This window comes from Mytilus californianus, unplaced genomic scaffold (assembly GCF_021869535.1).
Source record: "Mytilus californianus isolate M0D057914Y unplaced genomic scaffold, xbMytCali1.0.p SCAF_28, whole genome shotgun sequence".
NCBI lineage: Eukaryota > Metazoa > Mollusca > Bivalvia > Mytilida > Mytilidae > Mytilus > Mytilus californianus.
Window position 1 is genome coordinate 2,609,659 of NW_026262677.1, and position 17,546 is coordinate 2,627,204.

Genomic DNA, 17,546 nt, shown 5'->3' on the forward strand with positions numbered 1-17,546 from the left:
TATACCAAAAACCTTTTACGAAATTAGAAAACAAATTATTTGGGGGAATAAATACATTAAATTTAATAACAAAAGTCTTTTTTTCAAAAATTGGATAAAAGGTAATTTGATTTATATAAATGATATTTTAGATGAAAATGGGGAAATTTCACAAGATGTAATTTTGCAAAAAATTGAAAATAAATCCAACTGGATAGCTGAGTTGACATCCATAAAAAAGGCAATTCCAAAAGAATGGTTACAATGTCTTAGATCAGAGAATTCCACGAGAAGTATAGTCAATGTAAACAGACAATGTTTGTCAATAAGTGGTAATTATATTGACATTTCTTTTTTGTCAAATAAGTTATTATATAACAGATTAGTAAAGAAAAAAGTTGTGAAACCGATTGGTATAAATGTATGGTTAAATGTACTACCATTACAGACAGAATTTCATTTGAAACCATTGTACAACTTTATTTTTCACTATTTAGAAGAAAATAAATTGAAGATGTATCGATGGAAACTTTTACAAAGTATATTACCTACTAAAAAGTTATTGTTTAGATGGAAGGTAACAGACAATGATTTATGTAACAAATGCTTTACTGAAGAAGATTATCAACATTATTTCATGTCATATTCTTTTTTAAACGATTTTTGGAGAAAAATTCATAATTTATTGCAAAAAGTAAATATAGAAAAAGCTATCACATTGAAAGATATTGTTTTTGGCTATAAAATATCTGATAAATATAATTATGGCTTTAACTATCTTATTACTATAATTGGGTTTTCAATTTATAAATCCTACTATGTATCTGATCAGAAAATGAAAAGACTTGATGTTTTTTGCCTATTCATTAGAGAATTTACAAAACGAATGTATTATTCAAAAAAGTTAGAAGAAGTTAAATTTTTAGTTAATGTTAAGAAACATTTATTAGATTGATGTTTTATTTATTAATATAATAGAATTGAAAATTATATTTATTCTTCACAAGAAGCTTGGACTTGTTGAAGACAATGTAACAAGCAACTGATGGAAATAAAGAAATTTTAAAAAGAAAAAAAAAAAAAAAAATTCCTTGTATTCTGTAGATATGGTTAAAATATCTTATACTTATATTTGAATTATTGCTTGTGATCTCATTAAATAATTCATAGTTTGGTGACTTTGTTGAACATATTTATCGTATAGAACTCCAGCTTAATCATATACTGTTAATTCTCATATCTGGATTCACATCTAAAAAGACGAAAAGCATCGGTTGAAACAAAATTTACGACAAAAGGTAGAATTTCAGATTCCCATTTGTGAACTTTCCATTTGCATGTAGTAACATTATATCAATGTTTGCATATGAAGAACAAATTTTCCAGTTGTAACGTTGTTCCAAACTTGCGTTTCCTATCGTGATTTGCTAAAATGTTGCTGTTTAAAAGGAAGCTATTAAACCAAGGGTTCCAAATGGAAAAGTTGTCCCTTCGACAGTTACGGACGTCATTACGAGTTTCTAAACCAATATGGACTATCTGTATCACAGGAGACCACAGATATGTTCTTAATTGTCGTACCCTCAATGAGTCGTATTACCAAAGGTTAACTTACCTTCATCAACACGACAAGTTACACATGTGGAAAAGGATCTGTTTACCCTTCAGGAGCACCTGAGGTCGCCCCTGATTTTGTTTGGTTGTGTATTACTTATTTTTGTTTAGTATTTGATTTTCTTTGTACTGTGCCTGTTGTTTGTCTTTTCCTTTTTTGCAATGGCGTTTTCAATTTCTCTTAGACGTACGAGTTTTGAATATCCCATAGAATCATCTGCCGATTTAAAAAAAAGATAATGTGCTTTGATATAATTTTGTTAATTCGTGAATACTAGCCAATCTTTTTTCTTTAAGTCTATATCAAAATTTTAGGAATTATTTTATAGTAGAAATACAGCAAACACTATGAGAAAAACGAAATGATACGGTGAAACATTACACCTCCATAAAAAATACGTATAATATAAGAAAAGAAATAAAGAAAACTCATTTCTCAATAGAAAAATAGATAGTGAGAAATTGAGGTTTCAATGTATTGATGCTTTTTTCTTTTCAATTCATAGATAGCTTTTAAATGAAAAGTTAAGAGCTATTGAAGACAATTATCATTTATATATTTAATCTATGATTCGTCCATTGAGTTATTTCACTGTTAACGATTTTTGAAAATCAAACATATACTAGTGATTTAATTTACATATTTTGTATTTGCATAAATTGTTTCTGTGTGATGTCTAATTGTATTTTATTGAAATTATGATTATTTGTTGGAAGTATGTTACTGCACTGAAAAAAAGATAATGTTTAAATCATATTGACAGCCGTTGAATTTGGATAATTTTGCTAACGGTGTTTCCCTGTACTTCAACGGGGTGATTTTAGCGAGTCTAAACCGCACTGTGAAAGTGTTTATCGGAGGAGGGGGGCTATTTAGTCTAAATCAAATATCAATGACAGTAAAGGACTCTTTAAGACTTAGAGTATAATAATTTGAAAAAGTTTTCATTAAAATGAAAGTAGTTTATTAATTTTTGTCAAGCTTGTTCAATTTTTATAAATCTATTTTATACAGTGGTTATTCCATTTGGCCTATAATGATGAATACTATCACTGTTAACCAGGTTCTTGTTGATGCACGTAATGTTCACAGTGTGTAACCATTTTTCGCTTGTCACGTATAATTGTCCCTAGAATCCTTATACCTTATAAATGCTGTTGTCAAGGATAAGACCACATGATACTTATTGGCTACTAGTCTTATATTTGTTGAGGAGGAGCTTAGGTTGACAGTCGTAGTTGATGTCATAAATCCTGTAATTACCAATTTCTCTAACTAAGGTTAATCTGTTTAGACAGTCGTCTGGCAAATACTTGAAAACGTCATGCCCCATTATTTACTCTTCTAGGAAATAACAGTTCATCTCACGGTTCACTAGAACCATATCGTAACTCTTCAGGCCCATTATGTAAAAGGGATTGATTTAACTAAGTATTTTTCGAATTAAGCTGAATGCACAAAGTTGTTTATGGTTATGTGAACTGATGATTCACGTCTAAGATGACCAACAGAAACAAATTAATTTAGATAGAGTGTTTGATTTCGTCGTTGCTAAGTAGACTTAATATGCTGTGAACAAAGTCTCTAGTAAAGTAGACTTAATATGTTGCTAAGTAGACTTAATATGTTGTTAACAAAGTCTATATCCTTTTTAAAAGGTCTATAAATGTTGTTATGGAAGAATATTGTATTGAAATTTACGCATTTGATTTGTGTGTTCCACGCAACATCCTACGGGACCTCCCTGATTTTACTCATGTTCAACCAGAAGGTAATTATTACTTAAAAAATTGAGATACTTTTCATAAATTAAAACCGTGTACCGTTAATATTTTCGACTGTTTAAAGACACCCGCTACTAGTGAATCAACTTTTATCATTTCTACTTGTAAACATAAAAAAGGAAAGAGGAGCCCATGTAAGACATGTAAAATGTTAATTATTTCTGCAGATTTCACTAGTAACTTTACAGGAAAAACTTAACACACAAAATCTTTTGAGTTTCTGGACTGTTCTTCGGACAAATTCGTTTATGAAATTGAATGTCATTTGTGTTGGCTATTTTATGATAATTCTTATATGATTTGCATTTTGGAGAATACGTCGATATGATTGGTCGAGAGCACTTCCGGAAGTTGTTCTTGACGTTTACTTTTCGATAGACGACGTTGACCGAACTTCTTTTCATAACAAATGTAAACAAGATGGCGGCGATGATAACACAATCCGGCTCGACGTTGACCACATTTATTTTCACTTCGCGTTAATCGTTAAATTAAATAATAAACACAAAACATGCATTTGAATGATAATAAGAGTTTTTGTAGTTTATATTTTAACAGATAGCAAATTTCATGGAATACATATTTTTGCGTTAACCAACAAATATATTCGTGCGCGAGGCTAATCCAATGACACAAATATATACAATTTATGTGTGAAAGAAATTACGAGTGTAGAAAAATAAATTCCTTATCTCCATTTTTAAAGAATTATAAGGATTAAACGCCTTTTTAAAGGAATTTATTGATGTATAAACTGGACCAAGTCACTCACAAACATATCATACAAGTCCTTATCTCCAATTTTAAAGAATTATAAGGATTAAACGCCTTTTTAAAGGAATTTATTGATGTATAAACTGGACCAAGTCACTCACAAACATATCATAAAAGTCCTTCGGACTTTTATTTGTTTTTGAGTGAATTGGTCGAGTTTATACACCAATAAATTCCTTTAAAAAGGCCTTTAATCCTATATTGATGAAACTTGACAAACTTTGCGTAAAAGGATGAATCAACACCGGTGTTTTTATAAAGATCCGCAATTCAGGGTTCTATATAACCATTTTAATCAACAGGACCATGATCCTTCTTTATCTATGAAAATACGCATCATCGAGACAAATTTATCAACTCACCAATAGCACTATACTAAGTACTAGTACTCCTTTCCGAAAAGACAGAGAAAATGTCTGGATAAGGAAACTAGGTACTGCAATGCCATATGGTTGCAATGATAAATTCAAAGGAGTAGGAAATTTGTCAAATCAAGCCTGCAGTGATAATGATGTAAAGGAAATGAGCTTATTTTATACTAACTTAGACCCCAGCGTTGTCATGCGCAACAACATTACCATCGGCCCAATGTAAAAAAGTCTTCCAAATCTATATCGCCTTCTGGGAGCTTTGATGATCTTTTTTCACAACTGTGTAAATGATCGACCAAAGTCCGTATTGAGAGACAAAGAAGCTGTGAAATGTCTATTATCTCTCTCCCGATAAATTTGTTGTTATTCCAGCGGAAAAAGCTTCAAATAATATTGTTTTTGTATGTAAATCGTACTACTAGAGTGTCTTGTCAAAGAATTTGGAATAAACTCCAACAAACAAAAACATATCATTTGATAAGAATGAGATTTTGGCGAATCATAAGTCCTTCATGGCTTCAATGAACATTACATTTAACAGCCAATCTGAGGACTTACCTTGTTTGTATTGGATATCTAAGCTTCATAAAATTCCGTACAAACAACGGTACATTGCCGGCTCATCTGCATGTTCTTCAAAGGAATTGTCCATTAGATTGACAAAAAGTCTGTCAGCAGTGAAAAAAGGTCTTTAGAAATACTGTGAAACTGTTTACTCGCGTAGTGGTGTTAACAATATGAGGTCTAAAAAACTCTAAAGAACTTCTTGATGATTTTAAATCTCGATCTTTCTCTGAAATTAATTCTATCAAAACCTTTGATTTTTCAACACGTTTTACCACCATTCCCTATGTCAAATTGAAACATCGTCTCAAAGAAATAATCCACAATGCTTTTCTATATAAAAATGGTAGCATATTTCATTGCTTTTAGATACCATACGACATGTTTTATTAATAGTGAACAAAAAGGTTAAACATGCCGACCTCTTGTTTTTTCCATATGAGTCGGAGTTTCTTCAGACACTTGTCAAAAACTAGAAGGCCAAAGAAGCCAGACCAATTAATTTTACATTCAAATATATTGATGATGATCTTTCAATTCAAAATCCGAATTTTTCTCATTGGGTTCCATAAATATATCCTCAAGAACTAGACATTAAATAAAACAACAGACACGGCTTCCTCCGCCTCATTTTTAGACTGATACCTCGAATGTGACATACGCGGTCATCCCAGTTACAGAATCTATGACTAACAACACAATGTTAATTTTGAAATTACGAATCCCCCCCACCTAAGCAGCAATATACCAACTTCATCTGCATATGAGATATACATACCCCAACTCATTCGGTATTCAATCACTTGCAGCTGCTACTCAGACTTTATAAAACATCACCAGTGTCCTTTTTGAACAATACAATATGTTTAAACTAAAATAAAACAGTGTCTGAGCAGAAAGTTGATGAACCAGGGTTATTTCAAAGAACGTCTCGTCTTTTTTCTCATTAAGTTCATCGACAGATACTAAGACCTTGTTGATAAATATTCCGTATCAAAAGAGAGGCGAAAGATACAAAATGGACATTCATAACTCATAACTTTACAAATATAACATGATGGTCTTGAATAATAGATTTTAGGTACTGACGTTGTTTATCATCTTAATCACGTGTTATAGTGCTTTTTTTGTCTTTGTATATTTTCAACATTTACTGTTTAGTCCATTTTTGGTAATATCTTATTGGTGTGGTTCGGTATTTATACATCCTGTCATTGCGTTAATGTGCTATGGTCATTTTTTGTATTCTTGTCCTTCACTTTTGCTTAATATGTGCTTTTTCTTTAGAGTGTCTACATGTCATTCTGCTGTACCCCAATTTTTGACAATTTTACCAAATATGTTTTTCTCACAAATTGTTGTCAATATATGGAATTTTATACGACTGTCATACAAGTAAGAGGCTTAGCTAGCTATAAAATCAGGTTTAATCCACCAATTTCTATGTAAGAAAATGTCTGTAACAGGTCAGGTATATGACAGTTGTTTTCCATTCGTTTGATGTGTTTGAGCTTTTAATTTAATTTAAGTTTAATAAGGGACTTTCCGTTTTGAATTTTCTCTGGAGTTGCGCCTTTTTGTTACATGTATTTTACTTTTTACGATAGGCTGGCAAACTGCGATCAGTATTATGGCAGATTTTTTTATAGCAGCATATTTGTTACGTTTGGGGACGTATTTTTCAACAAATAAACATCATTTCATCTATTTCATGGGAACCATCTATACCTTCAAACTTGAAATAAAGGGTTTCATATATACAGTTAAGTCGACAATGAGTGTCGGTTGAGTACCACAGGTAACCACAAAAGGTATGAGTTCAGCTTCCCATTTGTGAATTTTCAATTTCGATGTACCAACATTCCAACAGCGCCATGTTTTCACGATAGTACAGATGTTTCTTTTCCTATCATCATTTCTTTTGATAAGGGTTGCTGCTTTCGAGAAGACAATGAACCAAGTGGTAAAGTTGAAGTCATCCCTTCGAAAGTTTTACAGATTTCATTACGAGTTGGTTGACCGTTTTGTGATATATGTTTCACAGATGACCAATGATATGTTTCAGTGATCCTCACCATAGTCCATTCCTATATTCATCGCTTCCTTTATCAACAAATGAAACTTTACATCGATTTACTCAAAAAGAGCAACAAGGCATGAGCCCCATGTAGAGCAAGATCTGTTTACCCTGCCGGAGCACTGAGAATAACCCCGGTTTATCGTAGGGTTTGTGTTGCTCAGTTTTCTATTTTGTGTTCTTTAGACTGTTGTTTGTTTTTTCTTCGCTTATTTATGTTTGTCATTGCATTGTAAGTTTTTTCTTCGAGTTTTGAATGTCCCATTTTTATCTCTCGCTTTTTTATGTGTAACTGAAGTAAGATTTGGTCGAATTGATTAACATATTGGATGAATAAGGATACAAAAGTTGGTGTAATTTTGAACACCTCGACAGTAATTGATCTTATATGGATTATACGATTATCGTAATTATGCATGTGTGATTGTTAATATTTGAATTCATACATACACAATGCTTGTGGTGTATACCCTTATATTTTACAATTATGGGTTGTTTCCCTGTGAGAGAGCTTTCACATGTTTATTATATCTTTGTTTTTTATTTGTTAATTCAATAGAATGGTGTTGGGATGTATAAATACTCATCCACGCTTGCTGTTTTTATTTTTGCCCCCTGCTATGGCTTTACTTAGATTTCTTTTAATCTCTGTTTTGCCCTGTGTTTGTTATATTTCTGTTTTATATAACTTAAGTCTTTTCGTCGGGCATTTTATAACAGTTTTTGTAAGAGTTCTTTTACTGCTTTGCCTATTATTTCTTATTCCGTAATTGTGATCCTTATTCAATGTTACAACCTCCGGTCTCTTTTAGTCTCCCTATACCCCTATTTATATAATCATGTTATTACGCAATGGAAAGAAATTGAAAACACAATCCTACTTCTAGGATATCCACGTGCTAAAAAAATCGAATTTCTAATATAAATTCTACAGCAGCCTATCTAAGTAATCCTACTACATTAAGCACTGTGTACAATTGTGTAAAAGGCGGCAATGCCTCTGCAGCCAGATTGTTAAACAAAAATGCACATTGATATCCACAAATTATCACGTGCAATGACAGAAAATGACTGACATGTTCCAGATTAACTTTTTACAATAAAGTCTGGTCAACAGTGAATGGGAGAGCTTTTTCGCTCTCCTTTTCCTGTGACATTACCTGAAAAACCCAAAACCTTATTTATCTGGTAACTTGAACCCAGCCTAAGTGTGATATTCAATATGTGGGACAGACGGGACGAGAATATTGCAGAAGAAATCAAAAGCACCTTTACCGCTTTCGAAGACCTAAAAAATTCAAAAGTTTGATATACCAACATTTAGATAAGCATAATCACAATCTAAAATTTATCAAATTCCAACCACTTGAAACCGTTCAGAAACAACCAGGACAATCACACAAACAATTTGAATGATCCGGTGAAGTTCGCGAACTATTTTGAATGAAAAGACTTCAAACAGCTTATCCTGTCGGTCTCAATGACAAAATATTGGGACAGAGGAATATATCTAAAATTTCTATCGATGTCATGAATATTGTCGATAAACGACTAAGAAATAATATTCATGGCATCGATAGAAATTTTAGATATATTCCCCTTTGTCATGAATATTGTCGATAAACGACTAAGAAATAATAGGTTTCATGGTACACGTAAAAACCGTAATCTACGCATTAAACATTGTATAAATTATACACATGCCTATCTGTTATCTATAATAGAAAATAATGGTAGGCAAACTTGGTCATGCACCAATAAGTAAACTATTTGATATTTTTCTGGAGTGTGATAAAATTTCATTTTTCAGCCAGTTGTATGAATACACCCGTATTATTACAGCCTTTTGTCATCATAGGCTGTTCCCTAGTATCGATAAACCTGAAAATCATAAACGGCATTTTCTTAAAATAAAACATATAAATAGAGGCATTGATTTTATTAACTTATCTAGTATATTCAATGACTCTACCATCCATAGCCAAATACCTCAATATTTTGATAATACAGAACCACCTATCATTTCGTATTCGTACAAAAAAACAGTAGGAGTTTCTTTTTTAACGTCAGTAACATCAGACGTCAAAATAGAAAATAATGCTCCTTTCACTTGAGACCGTGAGTTTAGATATGTTCCCTATGGTTATGTCGTTACAGGAGACCTCAATATCGTTGAAGACCGTGAAGTCAAAACTTTTCTTAAGAAAGGACCTAAATATCGTCCCCCGTCTATTATAGAATGGAAACAGTGTCGTCAGATCATTAAAGACGCTCTTTCTGCCTACTGTACAAATTGGTGTAAACGTGAAAAATTCTGACAAAAAATCTCTAGACAGTTATTTGAATAAAATTATGAATATTGTTGATATTCGTATATCTCATTTGGAAAACAATTCTGAAATAATAATAGGGTTCTTGATTTCTTGAATAAGCTCCAAGCACTCGCAAAGCGGTTTGTGTTCGTACCCGCAGACAAAGCAGCCAATAATGTAGTGGTGGTGTGACTACATATACTACACAAAAGTTCTCCAAAACGAAATTATCAATTCTTCTACATTCAGGTCCGTACGCTCCACAGAGAGTCAAATTGTAAACAAGCATAGCACTGCCTCTACCCAGCTTGAAGCCTCTTCCGAACATTTAAAAATCCCATATATGTACTGGTTACCTAAATTACACAAACAACCATTTAAATTTCATTTCATCTCCGCATCTAGTAAGTGTTCTACTACTAATCTGTCAGTGCTTCTAACAACCTCCCTTACTACTATCAAAGAACTTATTATTAACTTTTGTAAAAAGGTTTATGAAAATAATGGTATTCATTATTTTTGGAGTGTTAAAAATTAGAGGTTTTAGATAAAATACGTGCTTTTGATGGTTCTTTTAATTATGTTGACAGTTATGATTTTTCTACTCTCTACACTACACTTCCACACAATCTTATCAAGAAAACATTTTCATATTTAATTAAATGGTCTTTTGAAAAATCTCATTGCAAATGTATTTGGGTCAATATCCCTAATGCGCCTCGAAATGAGGAACTCAAAAGTTGTGTGTAAACAAAAAATCTCTGTGTAGTGATATTTGACACGTTTCTATGATAAACAAGTGACTGAGCTTAACCATTTGTGTTGATTTAGAAAGTAGGGGAACATAGAATAAATGTGTAAAAACTATGGAGCTATTACACATGTTACATGTGTTCAAAGTATTAAATTTTCAAAGAACTTATTGTGTTAAAAAAGGGATTTGTTTACCACGAGGAGCCGCATCACGAAAGGATTCTCGGGGTTTGCTAATTTACGGAAAAAGTAATCTCACTTCGTACCCCGAAAATTTAACCACATATGTGAAAATGTCACAGCTTCGAAACGAGCTAACATACATATCCAAGTTTACGATATGGACTGGGCTACAGGAAAAAACGTTACCATTACCGCCTATTTAAAAACAATTAAAGATATTGACCCAAATTACAAGAAAATTCTCAGCAGTTTTCAGACAGATTTATGGATGATTGCACCTTGTACACCAGAGAAAATTGTGAAAATGACGGTTAGTAGTTTTTTATTTATACCTAGTTATCCCAGCTGGTTTTAGATAAACATTATCGATAAAGATCAGCAAAAATTCAATGAAATTTTCGCTTTTAAAATGCACTACTGACACGGGGCTGAACACTTCTTTTAGGCACAATCATAAAGTTTTTGTTTACCCCGAGAGATCCGAAAGGAACTTGTTATTTAATAGAAAAGGCATGAAAACATTTATATTATTATATTGTAGGTAAAAATGACACAATAAAGTCTTTGTTATGTAATTATCATTCCGATCTACAGGAATAACTGATAATCAAGGAATATAACACACTTCATACGAGTAAAGTGAGATACATCATCACATGTGCTTTTATCCAATAATTTGACCCCTGGTCATTAGAAATCATATGCAAATAAACAGACAAACATGTATTAAGCAAATCATGAATTATTTTATATTTTAATGCACACTAGCGAATCACAAGATATTGTCTTTTCTCAGTGAAAAAGGGGGAGGGTCAAACCTTTTGAAAACAATAGTGCTGTGCCTATTCAACTATTAAGCTACTACTCATTGCTCCTAATATAAACGGTTTAAATGAAGGTTGATAAGCCACAACGGAGAAGCATTTTTCTTTCTTTGTGGTAAAACTTTCAAGAATTTGATGTTTTCTCTCTCAATAATATTTATGTATTTAAATCAAATGATAACATATCCAATTTTACGATATGGACTGACTGGGCTACAGGAAAAAACGTTACCATTACCGCCTATGTAAAAACAATTAAAGATATTGACCCATTTGCTGTAACTCGTTTAAAGCCTTTTTCTGTAACGAAAAAGGATAATGCTAGATACACTTACTGGAAATGTTGAGATATGATTGAAGCTTTAAATTTTCTCCTGGACAACATATATGTATATATATATTCGGTGATAAAGTGTATCGACAGGTAGTAGGTATTCGTATGATCACTAATTGCGCCCCTTTAATAGCAGATTTATTCCTGTATTGCTATGAATCACAGTTTATGGCCAAACTCAGTAAAGACACGTCATTGTTACATTTGGTTGACATATTCAACAATACCTACCGTTATCTTGATAATATTTTCCTTAAATAATCCAGAGTTCTCTAAATATACTACCGAAATTTACCTAGATGATCTTACTTTAAATAAATATAACATAAACAACAGTAGTTGTCCTTTTCTAGATTTAGACATTTGAATTTCTAAAGGGAAACTCCAAACTAAAATTTACGACAAAAGAGACGATTTTTCATTCCCTATTGTTAATTTTCCGTTTTTAGACGGCGATGTTCCTTTTGCTCCATCATACGGTGTTTATTTTCCCAACTCGTTCGTTATGCCCGTGTGTGTAGTGATGTCATAGATTTTAACAAACGTAATCAATGCATCACTGGTAGATTATTAAGTAAAGGATTTCGTTACCATAAATTACTTAAAACATTTACTAAAATCTTTCATAGATACAAAGAGTTGATTAGTAAATTTGGCTGTACCTGTAGAAAACTTATTAAAAACAGTATTTCACATCCTAAATTTTACGGTAATATTGTACTAAAAGCATTAATGTTGTAATAAGATCTTTGAATAATGTTTACATTGGCACTAACATCGATTTTGTCATCAACAAATTAAAACATAACTAAATTTGTATTCTTTTCAAATGTATTTTTGGATGTATAAATACACATCCCCACGTCTATTTTCTATTTAGAGATTGCTTTATCTATATATAACATGATACATATTTATAATAAGGTTAAATCCTAACTATCCTACTGCCTGTAGATACTTTTATTTTAGCAATGCACAAGTCATGTCTTCATTGACTGGCCATGGCGTTAAAACACTAAATCCCTGGGATGTGTTTAAATTGATTTTAGTCTCTGGTGCATGATTTTTTATCATTAATTGTTTTTGGCTTATAACTAGCTTTCAGTAACTGCGAGTACTCTCAAATCGTACTTTCTTGTTAATTTGACCTGTTGACACAATTTATAATGCAATTCTGTAATTTAATTTTACTTATTTTGTGTTATATCTCGTCTCACTGTTTTTAATATGTACCACCTTTGATTAGTATTTAGTATGGCGATAAAGTTTCACTTCTGCACTCCTAACAACAAAATTGTTATATTTAAACTTACCTGTGTACGATGTTTTATTACTGTAACATCTATGTTATATAGGCACGTACGTTTTAATATTGTATTTATTCTGTGTCATAGATCAAACTTATTCGTTCAATGTATGTTTACTTATTATTGTTTAAATGTCTCTTTGATCGAGTTAAGCCATTGCAATTCATATTTAATAGTGTGTCTTTTTATGTTGTAATGTTACATTACTGTCTCAGGTTAGGGTGAAGGTTGGCGCCTATTAAAAAGTTTGAACCCGCTGCATTTTTATGCAACTGTCCTAAATAAGGAGCCTGTTGTTCAGTGGTTGTCGTTTGTTGGTGTGGTTCATAGGTGTTTCTCGTTTTTATATAGATTAGAGCGTTGGTTTTCCTGTTTGAATTGTTTTACACTAGTCATTTTGGGGCCCTCCATAGATTGCTGTTCGGTGTGAGCCAAGGCTCCGTGTTGAAGACCGTTCTTTGACATAATTGTTGAATTTTTATACATTGTGACCTGGATGGAGAGTTGTCTCATTGGCACTCATACCACATCTTCTTATTTATATTAACATTTTTAATAATCGTACTCAAAGCCACATAAGTTTTTGCAGAATGTCAAACGAAAACGTACCTGTGTTTGTAATTTATTGATGATGAAACCGAGACGAGTCGCAAAACGTCTATCAGAGCCCTAGCTTGAGGTTCGTGAGCATGATACTTTTTGAGTCTCACATAGTAATGTGCCTTTTATTAAGTCATGTAAATGAGGTTCTTGAGGATTCTTGGATGGGGCCAATCAATTGACAAATGAACAATTGCTTACGGTGGGCATTATTGTAATCCCGATCTTTAATCAACCAATTGTGGTTCTTTGCACCAAGTATGGCTACAATCACCATACCAACCCCATTCTTCATAGCCTTTAACGCAACTTTTCCCAAGCCTTATTGATCTAATTATTAGTCAAGATCGAACATAGAAACAGGGTTTGTAACCTGCTGTGATACTTGTCTTGCTTTTAGATGTTTGATTCGATTTTTATCCACATGTGACTTTTTACAGTTTTAGCAGCTTCATAGAGAACAAAATTGTGTACAATGTACATATCCCTTTCAAGACCTCTCCATACTTGTCAAAGTCCTCAAGATCGTGCAATGCAGGTTTTTTTCACATTTATATTTCACAGTGGTATACTACTGTTGCCTTTATTTAGGCCCCACTATCCAGATGTTCGAATGTATCTCACTCCAGCAACAAAGAAAATACATCGTCTCAATCAAAGGTAAATGGTCGATCCTAATGCCGATACCGAAGTCTTCAAATTTTGATCCAACGTTGGGTCGGATTGAACGTTATAATGAGACAATGCTTCCAAGGACTGTAACTGTCCTTGTCGATCGCCAATGGTGAAATACCAAAACCAGAGCTAGTAGCATGACAGAAATGCATTTCAAGATTTTATTGATCTAAGAAACAGTTTCCTTTTGAGTCTGAGCCACATGTTTGAGAGTTTTGAATATATCTCGACCTATCCTCAGTTCAAACGACGTTGTAAGTAGTTTACTCGGATGTCTTCCTCGGTTCCATGCCAATCCATATGTATATTCGTAATCGGTGTTCACATTTTTCAAATACTCAAATATTGATTTATATATATGTCAGAATTGTTTTAATAAAAAAACTTACTAAATAAGGTGACATGAAATTCAAAACATTCCAATTTTAGGACTAGATTACCTTAGCCGAATTTGGCACAACTTTTTGGAATTTTGGTTCCTCAATGCTCTTCAACTTTGTACTTGTTTGGCTTTATAACTATTCTGAGCGTCACTGATGAGTCTTAGGTAGACGAAACGCGCGTCTGGCGTATTAAATTATAATCCTTGTACCTTTGATAACTATTAGCATTAGTTTTATTTTTGATAGGGTTTCAATCGAGATTATGTTTTAACAGTGCATTTACAAATTTTGTGTAATGAATAGATACCCCATATCCTTTGTTTTTCTATTATTTGAAAAATGGTAACTATAAAGCACAAAATGCCTTTATCTCAATAAATGTGTGTATCCTATCAAACCTAGGCTGTTCATTATTCTATTATCAAAACGTTTCAATTTATTGCAGTAATTCGTAGATCGTTTTAATATCAGGTGGGAATAGCTGCAGGTCGATGCTCCACTTAGAAAACACAGCGATATTGTTCACGCCAAATAGGAAAATTGGATCTCCAGCATTTCAAATTATCATTTAAGAGCATACGAATCTCCATTTATTTTATCGACATGAACAATTATGTTGGTTTGCTTTTGTCGTAGTTCAGTGTTTCTGTTGTTCCGTTGTTTTCCTCTTATAGTTGATGTGTTTCCCTCGGTTTTAGTTTGTCACCCGGATTTGTTTTCGCTTAATCGAATTATGACTATTGAACAGGGTATACTACTGTTGCCTTTATGTACAACTTCAAGAATATAATATAAGAATTGCAATCGCAAATCAATGATGGAATTGTTTCTGCATATATTGGTAGTGGCAGGTAAATAGTTCATGATTTGTAATACCAATATTTGTATGATAACTAAATAATCAACCTACAAATAAGGGACCAATTTGCAAATAACGAGATGAAAATATTGTATTCCTTTTGAAAGATGTATTTTTTAGGGGGAAAGTATTTGAAATCAAAGTTTGTGTTTTGACCTCAAACATGATGTATAAAGCAAGTTAAAATGTCTGAGAAAAAAAATCATTCAGATACATTTGTTTGCATATGCAAATTTCTAGAAAACATATAAACAATTACTTTTTGTAAAAAATTCAAGAAAAAATAAAAATATTAGATCTCTATCGTATGCCTTTTTTAATAATATATCAATTCACGCAATTATTTCCAGACAAATAACATGCGGGTTTTTTTTCCTGGTGATTAAGAGGAGTATGATGGAAAATAGTTTTCAGCTTGTTTTACACTTTATATACTACTTTCGTAGCACTTTAAGTTTTTTTCAGTTTGATTAAAATGTAAAACATCAGTTCAGATTCCACATATTCAGCATCAGAGTTACATGCCTAATGATGCTGGTTTGTTAAGATATTGCGTTATATTTAATCTATTTAATCACATTTCCAAGCGAGGAACAACCTGGTAAAAAAGAGGCCAAAAATACTTAATGGATATTCAAACTTAAAAGTCGAAAACAAACTGACAACGACATGGCAAAAATACGAAAAACGAACAAAAGACAAACAACATTATACAAAAAAGCGGGAGATATCATGTGCTCTAGAAAAAGTAAGCAGATCCTGCTCCACACGTGGCACTCATCGTGTTGGTCATATAAGTACAAACCCGGCGATGAGTCTAGCTCGGAAGGTCTCATTCGAGGATAAGAGGATTTTCCCCAACAAAGGCTTTGAGACAAGTTTCTAAACGAGTATTGTATAATATTGTTCTGATTTGTAATGAACATAAATTCTAAAGAAAGTATGTTATTTATTACCCACTTTTTTTTTATCTTTACTTGGACAATATTGAGCGGATTTTCTGGAGGTCTCTCAATATCTGATATGTAGTAGACAGAAGAAGCACTTTTGTGTTTCTGACTGAATGTGTCACCATCTTATGGTGTTTATATATATCTCAACTTGTTCGATTCTCTCGTGTATGTAACAACGTATTTGATTTTCACGAACGAAATCTCTGTATTACTGAAAAATTATTACACCAGGATTTTCGATATCACAAACTAGTCAAAACATTTACTAAATTTTATCATCGGTACAATGCAATCATTCGTAAATATAAATCAACATGCAGACATCTTATACGTTCAGGTATTTCACATCCAATCTTTTATGTAATATTCTATACAAAGCACAAAAATGTCGTCATTCACCTCAAAAGCTAACCAAACCTTTAATCCGACTTAGTCAGAAGGGATATAGTTACCATACTGTTATCAGGTCATCAAAGATGGCATACATTATTTTGGAATTAATATTGATTCATTCATAGGGTCTTTGCATCGGAAATAAACACATTTATTATTCTAAAACCAGTTTTTGGCATGAAACGGGTTATGTTCTTCTCATATATTTTATGATTGTATGATACTATACCCCTAACGGGAGGGATTGTGCTTGATTTTCATATGATGAAGACATAATCTTTCAATCAGTTTAATTGAGGTCTGGAGCTGGCATGTCAGTAACTGCTAGTAGTCCTTTGTTAATTTATGTATCATTGTCATTTTGCTTAGTTTCTTTTGTTACATATTCTGATATCGGACTAGGCCTTTTTTAAATTGAGTTTTACTATTTTACAGTGCGTATTGCTGTGTGTTTGTTTATTCTACATTGGTTAGAGGTATAGGGGGAGGGTTTAGATATAACAAAACATGTTTAACCCCGCCGCATTTTTGCGCCTGTCCCAAGTCAGGAGCTTCTGGATTTGTTAGTCCTTTATGTTTTTTTAATTTTAGTTAATTTATATGTTTCGGAGCTTAGTGTGACGTCCACTTTGACTGAACTAGTACACATTTTTGTTTAGGGGCCAGCTGATTGTGCAAGTGCGGGATTTTCTCGCTGTGCGAAAGACCTATTGGTGGCTCTGGGCTGTTTTCTGCTTTTTGGTCGGATTGTTGTCTCTTTGACACATTCCCCATTTTCCTTCTCAATTTTATGTCAAATGCATTTT

At 32.5% G+C, this 17,546-nt stretch overlaps 1 protein-coding gene across 7 annotated transcripts in view; it reads left to right on the forward strand.

Moving 5' to 3' along the window:
- Positions 1 to 17,546, forward strand: part of LOC127732822 (cytosolic phospholipase A2-like) — a 141,084-nt gene that overhangs the window by 90,783 nt on the left and 32,755 nt on the right. The gene's annotated exons all lie outside the window — the stretch shown is intronic.